The 21,050-nt window shown below is 44.4% G+C and overlaps 1 long non-coding RNA gene across 1 annotated transcript in view; it reads right to left on the reverse strand.

The window, feature by feature from the left end:
• The window catches only part of LOC140720489 (uncharacterized), a 179,483-nt gene that overhangs the window by 105,041 nt on the left and 53,392 nt on the right, over positions 1–21,050 (reverse strand). The gene's annotated exons all lie outside the window — the stretch shown is intronic.

A 21,050-nucleotide genomic window follows, 5' to 3' on the forward strand; every position in this document is an offset into this window, starting at 1 on the left:
TAATTCTGCTTAATCACAGATTCGCATGTTCTGACAATTTATTAGTAGAAAACCACTTGATGACGACAGGGTATGTAAATGTAAATTATTGGTTGGCATTTGCTAGTTAGGACTGAGTGAAATGTAGTGTTGGGACATTTGGCTTCAAGGGGGTTTGCTCTCAGCAGAGGCTCGCACGCCGATATACTCGAGGACAAGTATATCATTGCAGCTTGCAATAGACAGAGGAGTCAATGACATGTTGCTGTAGTTCATGGTGATTCCACATTTCTGCAATCATTGCAGCAGGAAACAACAGCGGCATCTTCTAACGGGAGGAGATTCTCCACGCATTTTGAGATAATTGTGACGTAACACAGACGAAGCAAGGAAAGGTCAGAGGTGATGTTGGAAATGGACAAGCAATGTGAGGGAATGTGCGTGGCTTCGCAGAGCTGATGCTGACATCTGCAATGATTGCGACTGAGTCTGATAGAGGCATAAATGGTATTTCTAGCCTTACTCAGTCTGACTCCAGCTATTTTCTACCTTCCTTGGTACAGAAATGTAATGTCTAAAGAACTAGCGTTTGAGTGAATGAGACTCATCAAACTTTCTCCTGAGTGAGTCACTGGAAACTCTGATTCAGACTGAGGGTAAGTTGTTCTACTCAGAGAGGAGTGGATCCCCGGATTGCCCTATCTGTTATGGAGGTGGAAGAAAATACAATGGGGGCTTTTAAGAAAAGTTTAGATAAGCACATGGGTGTGAGGAAGGTTGAGAGGTTATGGACATTGTGTAGGAGGGAGTCATTAGTTTATTTCGGGGGTTGTTGATTTACTTTTCAGCTGGTTTGGCACACCATTGTGGCGGGAAGGCCTGTTCCTGCGATGTACTGTTCCATGTTCTGTTCTAACTTCAGCATCTTGAGTTTCTCTTTGACTCCCACTGGCAGATGGACAGGTGACAGTCAGGGGGAATTTCCAAATACGAATTGAATTTTGAAACTCCGGTCTCTTTCTACCGGTGCAAACACAAAACAGCGTATTTAACCACAGCCTCTCCCTGTGAGGGATGGAATGGGGACTCGTTCTCTGCTTTGCTTCCAAAGGAACTTCACAACCAAACACCTGAGCACAGAACAGAAATACTCGCTCAGCAACTCATAAACCCGGACAGCTTGATCCCCTGACTCATTTTATCTGGATCAAATCAGGTGTGGTATCCCAGGTCCAACCTCAGAGGGTCACAGCCCACACCGAGAGACTCTCACATCTTTCCCACACCTCACACTGGGTGTTCCCACAGCCCACACCGAGAGACTCTCACATCTTTCCCACACCTCACACTGGGAGTTCCCACATCTCACACCGAGAGACTCTCACATCTTTCCCACACCTCACACTGGGTGTTCCCACAGCCCACACCGAGAGACTCTCACATCTTTCCCACACCTCACACTGGGAGTTCCCACATCCCACACCGAGAGACTCTCACATCTTTCCCACACCTCACACTGGGAGTTCCCACATCCCACACCGAGAGACTCTCACATCTTTCCCACACCTCACACTGGGAGTTCCCACATCCCACACCGAGAGACTCTCACATCTTTCCCACACCTCACACTGGGAGTTCCCACATCCCACACCGAGAGACTCTCACATCTTTCCCACACCTCACACTGGGAGTTCGCACATCTCACACCGAGAGACTCTCACATCTTCCCCACACCTCACACTGGGAGTTCCCACATCCCACACCGAGAGACTCTCACATCTTTCCCACACCTCACACTGGGAGTTCCCACATCTCACAATGAGAGACTCTCTCATCTTTCCCACACCTCACACTGGGAGTTCCCACATCCCACACCGAGAGACTCTCACATCTATCCCACACCTCACACTGGGAGTTCCCACATCCCACACCGAGAGACTCTCACATCTTTCCCACACCTCACACTGGGAGTTCCCACATCCCACACCGAGAGACTCTCACATCTTTCCCACACCTCACACTGGGTGTTCCCACATCCCACACCGAGAGACTCTCACATCTTTCCCACACCTCACACTGGGAGTTCCCACATCCCACACCGAGAGACTCTCACATCTTTCCCACAGCTCACACTGGGAGTTCCCACATCTCACACCGAGAGACTCTCACATCTTTCCCACAGCTCACACTGGGTGTTCCCACATCTCACACCGAGAGACTCTCACATCTTACCCACACCTCACACTGGGAGTTCCCACATCTCACACCGAGAGACTCTCACATCTTTCCCACACCTCACACTGGGAGTTCCCACATCCCACACCGAGAGACTCTCTCATCTTTCCCACACCTCACACTGGGTGTTCCCACACCTCACACTGGGAGTTCCCACACCTCACACTGGGAGTTCCCACACCTCACACTGGGAGTTCCCACAGCCCACACCGAGAGACTCTCACATCTTTTCCACACCTCACACTGGGTGTTCCCACATCTCACACCGAGAGACTCTCACATCTTTCCCACACCTCACACTGGGAGTTCCCACAGCCCACACCGAGAGACTCTCACATCTTTTCCACACCTCACACTGGGTGTTCCCACATCTCACACCGAGAGACTCTCACATCTTTCCCACACCTCACACTGGGAGTTCCCACAGCTCACACCGAGAGACTCTCACATCTTTCCCACACCTCACACTGGGAGTTCCCACATCCCACACCGAGAGACTCTCTCATCTTTCCCACACCTCACACTGGGTGATCCCACAGCCCACACCGAGAGACTCTCACATCTTTTCCACACCTCACACTGGGTGTTCCCACATCTCACACCGAGAGACTCTCACATCTTTCCCACACCTCACACTGGGAGTTCCCACATCCCACACCGAGAGACTCTCACATCTTTCCCACACCTCACACTGGGAGTTCCCACAGCCCACACCGAGAGACTCTCACATCTTTCCCACACCTCACACTGGGAGTTCCCACATTCCACACCGAGAGACTCTCTCATCTTTCCCACACCTCACACTGGGAGTTCCCACATCCCACACCGAGAGACTCTCACATCTTTCCCACACCTCACACTGGGAGTTCCCACATCCCACACCGAGAGACTCTCACATCTTTCCCACACCTCACACTGGGAGTTCCCACATCTCACACCGAGAGACTCTCACATCTTTCCCACACCTCACACTGGGAGTTCCCACATCTCACAATGAGAGACTCTCACATCTTTCCCACACCTCACACTGGGAGTTCCCACATCTCACACCGAGAGACTCCCACATCTTTCCCACACCTCACACAGGGAGTTCCCACAGCCCACACCGAGAGACTCTCACATCTTTCCCACACCTCACACTGGGAGTTCCCACATCTCACACCGAGAGACTCTCACATCTTTCCCACACCTCACACTGGGAGTTCCCACATTCCACACCGAGAGACTCTCACATCTTTCCCACACCTCACACTGGGAGTTCCCACATCTCACACCGAGAGACTCTCTCATCTTTCCCACACCTCACACTGGGTGTTCCCACATCTCACACCGAGAGACTCTCACATCTTTCCCACACCTCACACTGGGAGTTCCCACAGCCCACACCGAGAGACTCTCACATCTTTCCCACACCTCACACTGGGAGTTCCCACATTCCACACCGAGAGACTCTCACATCTTTCCCACACCTCACACTGGGAGTTCCCACATCTCACACCGAGAGACTCTCTCATCTTTCCCACACCTCACACTGGGTGTTCCCACATCTCACAATGAGAGATTCATTGGGGGTCCTGGTGCAGGAAACACAAAAAGTCAGTATGCAAGTGCAGCAGGTGGTCAAGAAGGCCAATGGAATGCTGGCTTTTATTGCTAGGGGGATGGAGTATAAGAACAGGGAGGTCTTACTGCAGTTGTACCGAGTATTGGTGAGACCACACCTGGAGTACTGCGTGCAGTTCTGGTGTCCATATTTAAGAAAGGACATACTGGCTCTCGAGGTAGTGCAGAGAAGGTTCACTAGGTTAATTCCGGGGATGGGTGGGTTGATGTATGATGAGAGGTTGAGTAGATTGGGACTCTACTCGTTGGAGTTCCGAAGAATGAGAGGCGATCTTATTGAAACATATAAGATTGTGAAGGGGCTTGATCGGGTGGATGCGGGGAGAATGTTCCCAATGATGGGTGAAACTAGGACTAGGGGGCATAATCTTAAAATAAGGGGATGCCGTTCCAGGACTGAGATGCGGAGAAATTTCTTCACTCAGAGGGTAGTGGGGCTGTGGAATTTACTGCCCCAGAGAGCTGTGGAAGCTACTACACTCAATAAATTCAAAACGGAGATAGACATTTTCCTGGATAAAAATGGCATTAGGGGATACGGTGAGCGAGCAGATAAGTGGACATGAGGCTAGGATTAGATCAGCCATGTGATCTCCTGGACCAGTTTTCGATAGCCTGGATGGGTCGGAGAGGAATTTTCCAGATTTTTTCTCCTCAATTGGCAACTCGGTTTTTTTCCCCGGGTGATCACATGGGTGTGGGCGGGATGAATAATAAAATAAAATGGGCGGCATGGTGCCCTGTTGGTTGGTACTGTTGCCTTGTGGGATTCGGTGAAAACTAGAGTTAAGATTGGATCAGCCACGATCTTGTTGAATGGCGCAGCAGGCTTGAGGGGCCGATTGGCCTACTTCTGCTCCTATCTCTTATGTTCTTATGTTCTATCCCAGGTCAATTAGCAGCCCCTTTCCTCGTAGTGTAACAGGAACAAAATGTTTCAAATATAAAATTGAAAATATAGCACTCAGTACAGGAGATTTTCTCTGCACTCTTTCACGCTTATCGGTAACTTTCCTCCAAGTAGCTGACCAGAACTGCAGACAATTCTGCCTATTGTAAAATCACGGTGCCCTTTACAACTTTAGCATTAATATCCCAACCCCTCTTCATAATTGCCTGCGTTGTGAAGGTCAATCTGCCCAAAACTCACTTTATGACTCTGGTGCTACCTTAAAGGAATTGTGGATCTGTAACACCCACGCCAGGACAATCAGGCTCAAAACAGTTATTTTCCCCAAGTAGTAAGCCTGATCAACACCTCTACTCACTAACCCACGCTCCACACCTCACCCACTACCAGTTTAACATTTCCTGACCGTTCCAGACACTCCTGTGCCTAACGTCACTTTATGGACAGACAATCAATGTCCATCTCCGTATGTCCAGACACTCCTGTGCCTAACGTCACTTTATGGACAGACAATCAATGTCAGTCTCCATATGTCCAGACACTCCTGTGCCTAACGTCATTTTATGGACAGACAATCAATGTCAGTCACCATATGTCCAGACACTCCTGTGCCTAACTTCACTTTATGGACAGACAATCAATGTCACTCTCCGTATGTCCAGACATTCCTGTACCCAACGTCAACTTATGAACATAGAATCAATGTCACAGACCAGACAATTGTGCAATATTGCAAAGGAAGAATCGCTGAATCAAAAATGCAGTGAACGAGAAGGCTATATTAAAAACAGTAAAGATATGCACAAAAAAGGAAATTACTGGGATTAAGGAAACCTCCTCTGCAGGATGCATAACAGATCAATAAAGTATGTGAGAGCTAAAGTATATAGAGCAGCTTTTTCTGAAGATAATAGAGGGGAATCCCCAGATATTAAACACCCTAATTCTGGCACACCGATTGCCAAAGAAGAAATAACTAAAGCAATGAAAAGCATGAATCATGGTAAGGCCACTGGACCTGATGAAATATCAATGGAACTGATACACGCCCAAGAAGATCTGGGCATAGACATTCTTTCTGAAGTGTTTAATGGCGTATATGAGTCTGGTGTATTCCCTGACGATCTCTTGAAATCAGTGTTTATAACTCTGTCTAAAATTCCTGGAACTATTGACTCTGAAAATTATAGAAGAATCAGTCTTGTGAATCACATAATAAGGGTTTTGTTGAGAATTGTTCTGAGTCGAATCAAAAACAAGTTAAGGCCAGACATTTCTAAACTGCAATAAGGGTCTTTTTATGATAGAGGAGCTAGGAACGCAATTTTCATACTACGAATACTTTCAGAAAGGGCAATTGAAAATCAAAATGATGTCTTTTTTATGATTTATTGAGTTCACTAAAGCATTCGACAAAATCAGCGTGAAAAATTATTTCAAATTCTCACTAAACTAAACATTGACGGAAGGGACCAATAATCTCTTCAAAATGTATTTTGGAATCAAACGGTGGAGGTAAGAATTGATGATTTAATAAGCATTTGGACTAAAATTCAAACTGGAGTTAGGCAGAGATGCGTTGCCTCACTGAAATTATTTAATATCTACACTTAAATGATTTTCAAAGAAATAGAAGACCTAAATGGGATAGAAATTGGAGGTGTTAACATCAACAATAAGAGATAAGCAGATGATCCCACCCGAATAGCAAGTGCTGCCGAAGGCCTACAAATCCTCCGAGACAAAGTAGCACAAACAAGTGCAGATTTTGGTCTGACCATCAATTGTATAAAAAAATCCAAATATATCGTCGCATCAGAAGAGCAGAATTCTCCCAAGTGCCAATTGTCCATCGGTAACAAAAGAGATTGAACAAAAGACCGGCTGTAATTACCATGGTAGCTTTATATCACAAGATGCTGGAAGTAAAGTAGAAATAAAAAGAAGAATTGCCATTGCCAAAAACAACTTCCAAAAAATGAAATCTATTTTTCCCAACAGACACATTTCCGTGACAACAAAGCTTAGGTTACTAAAATGTTACATCTGGTCAATCTTGCCGTATGCTTCCGAAACATGGACGATAACATCAGAACTCCAAAGAAACTTAGAAGCAGCAGAAATGTGGTTTCTCACAAGAATTCTGAAAATATCATCTAGAGATGGGGTAACTAATGAGGCAGTACTCCAACATGCCCAGACAAAAAGATCTTTAATGAGAATATTACCTGAGAGGAAACTTCAATTCCTGGGCCATGTCATTAGAAAGGGAGAAATAGAATGTCTTACATTGCAAGGCCGTATGCCTGGGAAACGTGACAGAGTAAGGCAAAGAGGAAAATATATGGACGCTGTGAAAGAATTAACAGATCTAAGTGTGCGAGGTATCATCGACGCTGTGAGGGATCATTGGATGTGGAGAGTCATGATCGGCCAGGCATGTAAGGCGCAAGTCACATGCAGAAGAAGAATCAATGTCAGTCTCATATGTCCAGACACTCCTGTGCTTAACCTCACTTTATGGACATACAATCAATGTCAGTCTCATATGTCCAGACACTCCTGTGCTTAACCTCACTTTATGGACATGCAATCAATATTTTTAAACGATCATACTTTATGTATCGTGTTTTGTCTATTATTGTGGTCTCCATCATTTTTTTTCTCTCTTGCTTTGGATCCAGACTAACAATTATTTCGTTCTTCTTCAGACTTGTGTACTGGAGTGACATTAAACAATTTTGTATCTTGAACACTGGGGAGAATACCACGACCATCCACATTATCTAAACTCCCTCTTGATTCCATCAGCTCCTACAATGTCACCCTCATTCTCTTCTGGAATAAAGATCCAGCTCGGCCAAACGCTTCCTATGACTCGGCCCTCTAGTCCAGGCAACGTCTTCAGTAATCTCTTCCGCACCCTCTCCAGCTTGCAAGTATATTTACTACAGTAGGGTGAACACAACTGTCCATAATACTCTGTGTAGCCATGTTGATTCATATACAAATCAATGGCATGAATATTGAATTACAGAGGTCTCAACACTGACACACACACCCCACTCGTCACAGGCCTCCATTCGCTAAAACCAACTTCAATCATCTCCCTCTGCTTCTTGTTCTCGAGCCCGGAGCGAATCCTCCTCGCCAGCTCCCCGTGAATCCCACGTGACCGAACCTCCCCAATCAGCTGACGCGCGGTATTTTGTTACAGACTTTACCAAAGTTCAGATAAACAACATCACTGCCCAACTTCACCCAACTCCCTAGTGAACTCTTAAATAATATCCAAAATACCTGACAGATACGATGTCCTACTGGGCAGTGTAGAGAGTGATTTCCCCATGACTAATGCCCAACCGCCCGAGACTTCAGCTTCACTCCATACTGAGAAAATTCCGATCCCAGCTGTGGAATTACCAACCTGGACTGAAGCCCGCATACTGCCAGTTCCATATCCTCAGAGTCACCAGCCCAATATTATCACCCATACACTGACGCTTTGGTGCGGGCGATTTGCCGTGGTGTTCCTGCCATGTCCGATTCACAGACTAAGGTGGAACTGGATCCTAATGACCCTCTGCCGGGGCCGGGGCTCAGGCTGGTTCCCCGGTCTGTGTGGAGGATGCGGATACATTTCAGCCTGACCCCAGCAGCAAAACGGAGCACATTTGATCACACAATCTTCCTGCTGTGTGGGATCTTGCCCAGCACAGCTGGCTGCCATGTTTCCCGCAGTGTAGCAGGAACAAAATGTAAAATTACAAAGTAGAAAACGCTGGGAACTCAATACATCAGACTACATCTCTGAAAGGTGAAATGGTGGAAGACCCAGTTCCAGAACTGAGACTGTCCGAGATCTGCTGAGCGTCTCCAGTATTTTTCTCCTCCTGACTTTAAATTTCCTGCAACTGTAGCATTTCCTCCCTCTTCATTTTAATGCACAGATAGTAACTGATTGCCACCCTTGACTGTCAATGCCACCCCACCCCAACCAATGTGTCAGTTGTCAGTTCATTCTGACCCTGGTGTAAAACAGCCCATACAGTCATTGCTCACAGCATCCTTTCCCCCCACTATCACTCTGTTGCATTCGCCCCTGAGGCCGCTGTCTCTGCGCTGAGAGGCCGTGACCACCGAACCAGTGAAACACTCGCTGCAGCTCTGACAGGCTGTTACCATGGAAACAGAGGAAGTGGCTCACTGAAAATAACCGAAAAAGGAAATAACAAACTCATCATGTGATACAACTGTCGTTTTGACAAAGACGAACACTGCAGCCATTTTGTAACGGTGAAACTTAAATTGAAATGGCCGCTTTTACCCCGCCGCGTGTTGTGTTCAAATAAACCTCTGTCTGAACGGGGGAAAGATGCATCTACTCATACACGTGGAGCAGTGACCCGAGGGTGAGATCACTCTGTTTAACCCTCGCTGTCTGCAAGCACACAACGGGCCGAACGGCCGCTTCCGGTGTGATGGAAGCATGTAAAACAATTACCGACCCCAGGCGTCGATCCAGATGAAGTCTGGATCCGCTACCGGGCCGGGTGATGGAGGTAAAGTTCCCCAGGTACATCTTAATGCGTGTGTTTAATCTCGGCATCACCACCTCATCCCGCTCCTGGGACCAGAACACCAGGGGCTGAGCGGCGGCTCATCTCAGGCGGTCCGGCGTGAAGGTCCCATAACCCGGACCGACCACGACAGGTTGGATCCAGGAAGCGGGACGAGGCCGCCAGTTCGAGGAAGTTAACGGGACTCTCTGCCCGACATTAGGTACCCTCAACCACCCCCCTCCCGCGAATCGGCTTCAGTACTCACCGATGGGAAATTGTTGGTCACGTTCACTCCTAATGACCGGCCTCAATACTCACTGATGAGAACTTGATTAATTTGTCCCGCAAAGAGCGATCGGTACACCACTCCCCGCCGACAACCCGCTTCGACAGAGGACGGAAAGAAAAGCACCGCCCATCCGGAGACTGTGAGAGCGGGGCGGGGCCTCGGAAGCGAAAACCTCAGATGCTGCAGATCTGTGTTTGAAATGGGAGCCAGACGCTAGATCACGTGACGGGAGGAGGGACTCCCTCCTGAACTGGGGACTCTGCTCCTCGCCCCTCACACACTGCCCGACCTACCTGCCGCATTTTAAACCTTATTCCATACTTACACCAGCTACATTTTTAATTTTCCCCTCTGTATCTTTCCCGTCCCCATTGCTCCGCCTCCCGGTTCCTGGAGCTTTGCGGGTTCGATTCCATCCCGGTCCGATACACAATGCCCACCCGAACAGGAATTGCGCGGATTTCATTGAAATCACTTGTATGTTTATAAACAGTAATTTCTATTCACAATCCTCCGGAGCCTCACTGGTCAGGAACACTATAACATCAAGTGAGAAACAGCAGGAGGAGTCTGTTCAGCTCCTCAAACCAAAAACAAGATGGCGGCTGCTCTCCCATCTCAGCCCACATGTTTCTCCCCGATCCTCATTTCCTCGATCCCTTCGGTCTCCATACATCCGCCGGCCTCTGTTTTATGTGAAGACGATCACTGAGACTTCATCGTCCTCCAGGAATCAGTCTGGTGAATCTCTAAAGCAAACACTGTCCAACTTCTTATAATCCTCCATAGAATTAAATTCTATTTCTGCAGCCCCGTATTGCCCACACAACTCACCTTCCACCCATGTCACTACTTCCACCTTGCCACCTCCTCTCTCACCTGGATCCACCTCTCTCTCCCCAGCTCTTGCCCCATCCCTACCCCTCACCGCTTTTCTCTGAATATTTCCTGTCCACTCTCTGTCCAGAGGGAGGGTCTCGGCCCGAAATGTTGACGGTTCATTTCCCTCCTCAGCCGCTGCCCGAACCACTGTGTTCCTCCGGCAGTTTGTTCTTTGGTCTGTATAACCCGTGTTAGTATGGGGAGCGGGATTTTACACCAAATACTCTCAGATGCTGGGGTCAAAGGAACACGTACCACACGCTGGAGGAACTCAGCAGGTCACGCAGCTTCCGTGGAAACGAGCAGTCAATGTTTCGGGCCGAGACCCTTCGGCAGGACTGAGAGGGAGGGGGCAGGAGCACCATAAAGACTGTGGGGAGGGAGGAAAGGAGAAGGCTGGTAGGTGCCAGGTGCAAAAACAAACAGTAAAGGGAAAGATCAAAGGGTGGGGGAGGGGAAGCACGGTGGGGTTAGGCAGGAAAGGTAGAGAAGGAGTGTAAGGGGAAAGCACTGTGTGTAGTTGAAGAAGGCAGAATCATGAGAGAGGCGATATTTGTGGCAAATATGATTATATGATATGTATGTACAATATCTGATGTATATCTTGTGGGAAATGTTTGTTTGATTATGAAGTTCAATAAAAATTAAATTACAAAAATGTAAATTTACTGATGACACAAAGTTTGGGGTGTTGTGGATAGTGTGGAGGGCTGTCGAGGTTACAGCGGGACATTGATACGATGCAAAACTGGGCTGAGAAGTGGCAGAGGGAGTTCAACCCAGATAATTGTGAGGTGGTTCATTTTGGTAGATGAAAATATCATGGCAGAATGTCATATTAATGGTAAGACTCTTAGCAGTGTGGAGGATCAGAGGGATTTTTGGGGTTCGAGTCCATAGGACACTGAATGCAGCTGCGGAGTTTGACTCTGTGGTTAAGAGGGCGTATGGTGTATTGCCCTTCATCAACCATGCGATGAGTTCAAGAGTCAAGAGGTAAAGTTACAGCTATATATGATCCTGGTCAGACCCAACTTGGAGTACTGGATTCAGTTCTGATCCCCTCAGTACTGAAAGGATGTGGAAACTATACAAAGTTTGCAGAAGAGATTCATAAGGATTTTTCAGGATTGGGGAGCAAGCCTTATGAGCATAGGTTGAGTGAACTTGGCCTTTTCTCCTTCGACAGATGGATGATGAGATGTGACATGATAGAGATGTATAAGATGATGAGAGGCATTGATCGTGTGGATAGTCAGCGGCTTTTTCTCGGGACTGAAATGGCTAACACGAGAGGACACAGTTTTAAGATGCTTGGAAATCGGTACCGAGGGGATGTCCGGGGGAGGGTTTTTGTACGCAGACAGTGGTGAGTGCGTGGAATGGCCTGCCGGCGACGGTGTGGAGACGGATAGAGTGGGGTGTTTTAGGAGAATTTTGGGCAAGTACATGGAACTTAGAGGAATAGATGATGGGTAACCCTAGGAATTCTGGAAAGTAAGTTCATGTTTGGGACAGCTCTCTTGGCCGAAGGGCCAGTGTATTATGTTACAGGTTCTCTATGTTTCTATGCTTCTATGTTCTCAGTTCATTCCATACCGCCAATGCTCACAGCATACCTTCCTCCCATTATCATTCTGTTTCCTTTGCTCCTGAGGCCACTGTCTCTACCCTGAGAGGCGGTGAACACTGAGCGTTAAAAAAATGTGCAGCTCTTCTTGCAGCTCTGGTGGGCCGTTACCCTGGAAACGGAGGAAGTGGCCCACCACAAAATAACCTAAAAGGGAAATGACAAACTCGACATCGTATGCTGTGAGTTTCATTGTGACAAAGGTTGACACTGCAGCCATTTTGAAATGAAGAATCTAAAACTGTAAAGTCTGCTTTTAACGTGCTGTATTCAGTTAATTCTCTAGTAGCTCTGGCTAACAAAAATGATCAATAGTTGGCGATCAATAATATATAAACCTCTGCCGTAAATATACGCAGTGAGAAACTCAATCTCCATCTGTTGCTGCAAACTCCACAGATTGAACACTGTTTTGCTGAAGAGGTTTCTCTCATCTCAGTTTTAAAGGGAAGCTTGATTATTTGGATGTTGTCCTCTCAAACCCCAGACTCTCGGTTTCGCTCCCGACGCGACTTCCTTGTCCATTCATCCCACCCCCCATCCCACCCCACCGACCTCCCTCCGGGCACTCATCCCTGCAAACGGAAGAAGTGCTACACCTGCCCCCACACTTCTTCCCTCACCACCATCCCAGGCCCCAGACAGTCCTTTCAGGTGAGGCACCACTTCACCTGCGAGTCAACTGGGGTGATATACTGTATCCGGTGCTCCCGATGCGGCCATTTATACATTGGGGAGACGCGCCGCAACCGGCGCTCAGTCATCCAGCAGTTGCGGGATCTTCCTGTGGCCACACACTTCAATTCCACAGACCACTCCCATTCCGACATGTCTGTCCATGGCCTCCTCTACCGTCAAGATGAGGCCACACGCAGGTCGATGGAGCAATACCTTATCTCCCGCCCAGGTAGCCTCCTACCTGCCGGCATGAACATTCAACTCACAGACCTCCGTTGATACCCCTGCCCCCCCTCTTACCCCCATCCCTATCTATTATTTTAGTCTTGTTCTCCTTCTTTCTTTTTCCGCCGTCACTATAATCTCCCCCCGGCCCTACCTTTCTTTCTCTTTTATTTCCCATAATTCTCCACCTTCCCCCCAGCCCATTTCCCTCCAGCCTATCACTTCCCAGTTCACTACGTGATCCCTCCCCCTACTTCTTATCCCCCCTCGACCATCCCATGATACTTCACTCCTGATGAAAAGTTTCGGCCCGAAACATCGTCACTACCTCCTCCCATAGATGCTGTCTGGCCTGCTGAGTTCTGCCAGCATTTTGTGTTTTTACTTGGAGCACTGTGTCCAGTTCTGGTCGCCTCACTATAGGAAGGATGTGGAAGCATTGGAAAGGGTACAGAGGAGATTTACCAGTTTGATGCCTGGTTTAGAGAGAATGCATTATGATCAGAGATTAAGGGAGCTTGGGCTTTACTCTTGGGAGAGGAGGAGGATGAGAGGAGACATGATAGAGGTGTACAAGATATTAAGAGGAATAGATAGAGTGGACACCCAGCACCTCTTCCTCAGGGCACCAGTGCTCAATACAAGAGGATATGGCTTTAAGGTAAGGGGAGGGAAATTCAAGGGGGATATTAGAGGAAGTTTTTTTTCACTCAGAGAGTGGTTGATGCGTGGAATGCTCTGCCTGGGTCAGTGGTGGAGGCAGATACACCAGTGAAGTTTAAGAGACTACTAGACAGGTATATGGAGGAGTTATATGGGAGGCAGGGTTTAAGAGTCGCACAACATTGTGGGCCGAAGGGCCTGAACTCTGCTGTACTGTTCTTTGTTCTATGTTCCAAATAATCTCTTCCCCAGATCCCTCTAAACCTCTTATTCCCAAATATATTCCCTTTGACCTATGACACGTCTGCTCCCGGACTGTGGCCGATACGGGCATCAGTGAGGCCTTTGATCAGGTTCCACATGGTCAGCTGCTGTGGGAAGTTACACCGCATGATACCCAGGGAGAGACGGCGAACTGGATGCACGGTTACCTTGATGACAGGAAGCTTTTTGGATAGGTAAATAGAGCTTGGAAAATTAGAGGGCTATGGGTAACAATGGATAATTTCTAAGTTAAGTACATGTTCGGCACAGATTTGTGGTTAAAGACCTGTATTGTGCTGTAGCTTCTCTATGTTTTCCTTTTTCTTTCTTTCTTTTTCAATCATTTTATTAAGTTTCAAATAGGTAAACATAACAATAATGACAGTGATTCAAAGAGATCGGGATTACATTAATAACGGTCAACATGTACAAACACAGTTTCCAAATAACAGATGTAGTTTAGCCTCCCAATCTCTTAGTAACCAGCCGTGAAAAAGATATTTTATAAAGAGTGAAAAAAGAACCTCAAACTATGAAAAAACTAAACTAAAAAACAAACAAACAAAGATTGGGCTGCCATATCCCATCGGCTAAAATTATATTTTTTTAACTCCGTTCCTCTATACCTGAACAAAAAAATACTAAAAAAGGATCCAGAAAGTGTCAGTTTACATCATTAAAAAAAATATTGAATAAATTTCCGCCAAGTTTCTTCAAATTTAAACGAAGGATCCTTCTTACCGCTCCTATTTTTTTTAGTTTAACCATGCAATTGTTTGGGAAAACCAATGAAATGTTGTAGGAGGATTGGAATATTTCTATTTAAGTAAAATGGATCTACTAGCTATTAATGTAACAAATGCAATTGAACGGCAAGCTGATGAGGATAAATGAGTGGATTCTATCACTGGTTGTCCAAAAATTGCAGTAATAGGATGAGGTTGTAAAGCAACACGCAGAACTATTGAAATAATATCAAAAATATCTTCCCAATATTTTCCTATGAGAGGACAATTCCAGAAAATATGTGCCAGGGAGCTACTTAAGAATTACATCTATCACAGACAAGATTTATATGGAAGTTAAAACGAGCAAACTAATCCTTGGATATATGAGCCCAATGAACTACATTAAATTGTATCAAACAGTCTGGCACATCTTGAAGTATTAACTATTTGAATTGTCTCCCATTTCTTTGTAGATAAAGATATTTGAAATTCTCTTTCCCACTCAGTCTGTTTTGTCGGAAGTACCCAAGGGTATTTTCATAATTAAATCATGAATAAATGCTATTAAGCTCTTCTGATATGGATTTAAACTTACTTTTTATTTCTTCTGTAATTTCAATTTGTTGCGATATCCGAAAGCTTACTAAAGTGGCGTTCAGAAAGTTTCTAATCAGTAAATATCTGAAAAATGCTATCTAGGCAAATTATATTCATTAGTCAACTGTTCAAAAGACATAAAACATTCATCCATGAATAAACCACGAAAACATGTTATTCCCTTTGCTTTGCGTAAAAGAAAAAAGCTTGATCAATTCTAGATGTTTGAAAGAAAAAAAAAGATATAATAGAACTTGACAGGATAAATTTATTCAATCCAAAAATAAATACTAAATTGAAACCATATTCGTACTGTGTGTTTAATTATTGGATTTATCATTGGGTTATTCAATTTATTAAGTGCAAATGGAAGCGGATGCCCTAAAATAGAAGCCAGTGAAAATCCATGGGCAGACACCCGCTCGAGGTTCATCAATTGTGAACATTGAGTTTCATCCAGCTCTTTTGTCCGAAACGTTAATTATCGAATATTAATTGCACAGTAATAAAGTCCAAGATTCGGCAAAGCCAATCCACCTTCCTTTTTTGATTTCTGTAAATACTATTTCTATTCTGCCATATACATGAAGAAATTTTAGAATTAGTAATATAAAAAAAAAGATTTAGGAATGAAAAATGATACCGCCTGAAACAGATACAGATATTTAGGTAAAATAATCATCTTAATAGCATTAATTCGACCAATCAAAGATAACGACAATGGGGATCATTTAGTAAACAGTTGTTTAACATGATTAATTAAGGGTTAAAAAAAACTTTAAATACGTCCTTATGCTTCTTAGCAATTTTACCACGACAATAAATAAAATAATCAGTAAACTACCCAAATGATGATTGTCTATAAATTGAAACTTTCATATTTAATGGCAAAGGACACTCTTATTAAGATTCAATATAACCAGAAATACTACTAAACTGAGCAAGTACCATTATTACTGCAGGAATGGATTCCTTTGGGTTAGAGGTATATATCAACAGGTCATCTGCATACAGTGAAACATTATGCATCCCATTCCCAGGAATAATTCCAAATATATTGTGTGAATTACGAAGAACGATTTCCAAGGGCACCAGGGCAATATCAAATAGTAAAGGGCTTAAAGGTCAACCCGGTCTAGTACCTCGAAAAAGCCTAATAAAAGAGAGATCTCTGATTATTGGAAAATACAGCGGCCAAAGGTGTATGATACATCAGTTGAATCTAAGATATAAATTGTGGGCTAAAATTAAATTATTGAAGTATATAAAAAATATTCCCATTCAAGTCTGTCAAAAGACTTCTTGGCGTCAGGCGAAATAACACATTCTGGAGTATTAGATGAAGTTACGTATACAATGTTCATTAACCTCCTAACATTAAAATGCGAATTACGATTTTTAACAAATCCTGACATACTCGGAGACAATTTCAGGCCATTTCTTCTCTAATCTAATTGCTAATATTTTGGTATGGATTTTAGAATCCACATTCAAAAAAGATATACGTCTGTATGATACACATTAAGTGGGATCTTTGTCTTTTTTACCAATTAGAGAAAAAGATGCTTCCTAAAAGGTTTGTGGTAATATAACTACAAATAAAGCATCTTCAAAAATTCTACATAACCAGGGAGAAAGTAAATCAGAAAAAGATTTTTAAAATTCAGATATATACCCAACCGGGTAAGGTGTTTTACCAGAGTTCATCGAAAAAATTGCTTTCTTTATTTCCTCTTTAGTAATGGGCACATCTACTGCTAAACGTTCATCAGTTTAATTAATTAATTAAGAATAATTAATCTCATCATGGTCAACCGTCAAAATACCTCACGTATGCGAACTTTATTAATCAGACGTTTCGCCGAAGCAGCTTTCAATATTTGACCAATAAATTACTGGATTTATTACCATGTATATAAAATTGACTCTTAGTTTTAAGTAATTGGTTTTCAATCTGGGATGGTATTAACAAACTGTGTTGCATCTGAAGTTCAACTCTCTCTTCATAAATCTCCAGATTGGAAACAATGGAATATTTATCAATGTCCTTATTCTTATCAAACAATGTACATATTTCACTATTAATTCGTTTTTACAATTCTGCAGAGTATGAAATAATTTTCCCACGGATATATAATATAAAGGTATCCCACAATAGCCCACCGGAAATTTCTTCCGTTGAGTTAGTTGAAAAGAAAAATTCAATCTGTTCTTTAATGAAATTAACAACATTTAAATCCTGTAGCAAAATAGAGTTGAATCGCCATTGTCTATTTCTAAAAGTTACATCAATTTAATTGATAATTTCAAAGGGAGATGATCAGAAATGGCGATTGCATCATCCGCACACGCAGTTATAGACGAAACTAATCGCGAATCAATAAAGAAGGTATCGATTCTAATTATGATATTTATGAAAAAATGAAATACATTAGGATGCAAAACCCTCCAAATTTCTAAAATTCTCGAGTCATCTAAAATGAATTAATAAAAGTAGCAGATTTGTTTGGAAGTACCTGATTGGGAGCAGACCTATCCATCACAGTATTCAGACAACATTTAAAATCTCCGCCCACTACTAACATATATTCATTTAAATGTAGAAGAGGTACAAATATATCCTTAAATGATTCAAGATAGTCAGTACTCGGTGCATAAATGTTAACCAAATCTACCTTTTGTTTATAAAGTAAACCAGTAATTAATAGAAATCTACCATATGTTCTGAGATTATGTTATAATGAACAAATGAGATCGAGGTGTCTATGAAAAATTGAAACGCCTTTCAGTTCGGTCGGTTGAGTTAGAATGAAACAGTTGATCTTTCTAAAAACCTTAAAAAAAAACGCTGATTATCTTCCTTGACCTTGTTACGTTCCCCGTAACTGGGTGTCTTACCAGCAAAGATAGAAGTGTCCGTTGGAGTCTGGTACTATTTTCCAAACAGTGTTTATTAGTAAAATATACAAATCAATATCAACAATGCAAATATACAGAGAATACACGTTAGCAATCCTAAACCTAAAAGTGTGGGTATAATAATAAACAAGCTCTATCGATGTCTAGGAGATAATGAATTGTCATATGTGAATATAAAGTTCAGTTCAGTTCATACAGGCTGAGGTAGTTGTTGGTCGATGTGTTGTAATTGTTGGAGAGAGAGAGAAAGAGAGAGAGAGAGAGAGAGAGAGAGAGAGAGAGAGAGAGAGAGAGAGAGAGAGAGAGAGAGAGGAGAGAGAGAGAGAGAGAGAGGAGAGAGAGAGAGAGAGAGAGAGAGAGAGAGAGAGAGAGAGAGAGAGAGAGAGAGAGAGAGAGAGAGAGAGAGAGAGAGAGCAAACAGTAACAGCTATTGTCTTGCAAACCTTCATTTACTTTTTTGATTCTTCGATGTGTTGTTGTGGCCATTCAGGTATGACCCCTCTGTCCATTAGCTAGACCGTTCTTCCATGGTTGACTCGTCACCCAGGCAAGGGTGGACACACATACAAGCACCCACGGGCCTCGCTATAAACACTGTGAGTTAAAATTGACCGATCCTTCGTTCGGTCTCCGATGCCCCCACACTTTCTCGTGGGTTCCAATCCTTAAACAGTGCTCACTAGTGTAACTCTTGGTGCATCTCCTGGTGTGTCTGAGGGGCGTCTCCCCAGACCTCACTTTTATCCCTACTCACGGGGTCTCAGGTGTCAATCAGCTTTGAATGGCTTAGTCCATCAAACCAGCCCACTCCGGCTGTCCACTGAGGAATTTCAATGAACAGAATAGTACCAAGTAAACAGACCTCTCCGGAGCCGTGAGTCTTACTGGAGTCATAATATTGTCTCTCTCCCCCGGTGTTATCTCGCCCTTGTCTGAAGCAAATGTTCCAGTCCCAGTATGTTTTTGTTCCATCTCTTTCTCTCTCATTAGCAGCCTGGCAACAGTAACGGTTTGTAATTCTCCCAGGGGAGGGGGACGTGGGCAACCTTGCACCCTTCTGCCCATCAGAACTGTTCATCCTTCACAAGAACCTCATTGAAGCCGATCAAACGTTGCAGATCCTCGATAGAGTGGGTGTGGAGATAAGGCTTCCTGAGGTGGGGCGGGGACGATACTAAAACTACAGAACACGGCCTCAGAATGGAGGGATGTCCATTTACAACGGAGAGTGGATGGGAGGAATTTATTTTGCCGGAGAGGGGTGAACCTGTGGAATTCGGTGCCGCAGACGCCCATGGAGAAGAGGTTACTGGGCATATTTTTAGTCGGAGTTTGATTGGGATTCAGCCAACTTGATCAGCGAAGATCAAATGTTGGAGCAGACCCGATGGGCCAAATGGCTTAAATCTGCCTCTCCCCATGATTTGAAGTTCCTGGGAATCTGGCTGTCAGCATCTCAGAGCATCTACATTAGACTCAACACATTCACCCAGATGCGAAGAAGGTGTCATGTCCCCGACTGAACAGCTTCAGGCATCCAGGTGGCGGAGAGGAGTAAGGTGTTTTTTTTCCCTTTAAGACTCGGACTGCCATTTATTATCTGCCAATCTTCCTTCGTGGAATCTATGTCCTTAAAGGCCTCCGGCTGAGATCTCAGCTCTCAACCGCAGGAGATCAATGTCTTGTACTGCTGCTTGTGACTTTATCTTTCGATTTCATCACTGTTGTCCTGTTTATTTCAAGTCTGAGTCGGAGTGTGTTCGAGAATTTAATCGCCACTTGCTTTCATCACCACCTATGGCTCTCCCATAACAGAAGGGATTACAACGTTAGGAGTTTGAGGTGATGTGGTCTGTCATTTATAAACCACAGAACCATAGAAGATTACTGCACAAAAACAGGCCTTTCGGCCCTTGGCTGTGCCGAACCATTTTTCTGCCTAGTCCCACAGACCTACACTTGGACCATATTCCTCCATACACCTTTCATCCATGTACCTGTCCAGGTTATTTCTTAAATGCTAAAAGTGAGCCGGCAGTTACCACTTCATCTGGCAGCACGTTCCACACTCGCACCACTCTCTGTGCGAAGAAGCCCCCCTAAAGTTCCCTTTAAACTTTTCACCCATCACCCTTAACCCTTGACCTCTGATTTTTTTGTCCCCTCGCCTCAGTGGAAAAAGCCTGCCTACATTCACTCTATCTATACCCATCATAATTTTATACACCTCTATCATGTCTCCCCTCATTCTTCTACGTTCCGGTGAGTACAGTCCAAAACTATTCAACTTTTCTCTGTAACTCAGTTTCTCAAGTCCCGGCAACATCCTTGTAAACCTTCTCTGCACTCTTTCAACCTTATTAATATCGGTTTTGTAATGTGGTGACTAAAACTGCACACAATACTCCAAATTCGGCCTCACCAATGCCTTATATAACCTCACCATAACATTCCAAGTCTTATTCTGAATTAGACTGATTTAGAAAGGCCAATGTACCAAAAGCTCTCTTTACTACCGTATCTACCTGTGAAGCTACTTATAGGGAATTATATATCTGTATTCCCCGATCCCTGTTTTCCACTGCAGGCCTCGGTGCCTTACCATTGGCATTATATGTTCTACCTTGTTTTTTCCTTCCAAAGTGCAATACCTCACACAGTAGTCCATCTGCCATTTCTTTGCCCTCTCTAAGTCCTTCTGTAGCCTGCCTACTTCCTCAAAACTACCTGCCACTCCACTTGTCCTCATTTGGTCTGCAATCTGTGGAGCCACGTTCAGGGATCTATGGACACGGAGCGCAAGGCCCCTCTGCTCATCGAAACAGTTTTGTCTTTAATAGTGTGCTATATGTTTGTATTTGACCGT

The sequence above is a fragment of the Hemitrygon akajei genome, unplaced genomic scaffold (genome assembly GCF_048418815.1).
Source record: "Hemitrygon akajei unplaced genomic scaffold, sHemAka1.3 Scf000043, whole genome shotgun sequence".
In the NCBI taxonomy this organism is placed as follows: Eukaryota; Metazoa; Chordata; class Chondrichthyes; order Myliobatiformes; family Dasyatidae; genus Hemitrygon; species Hemitrygon akajei.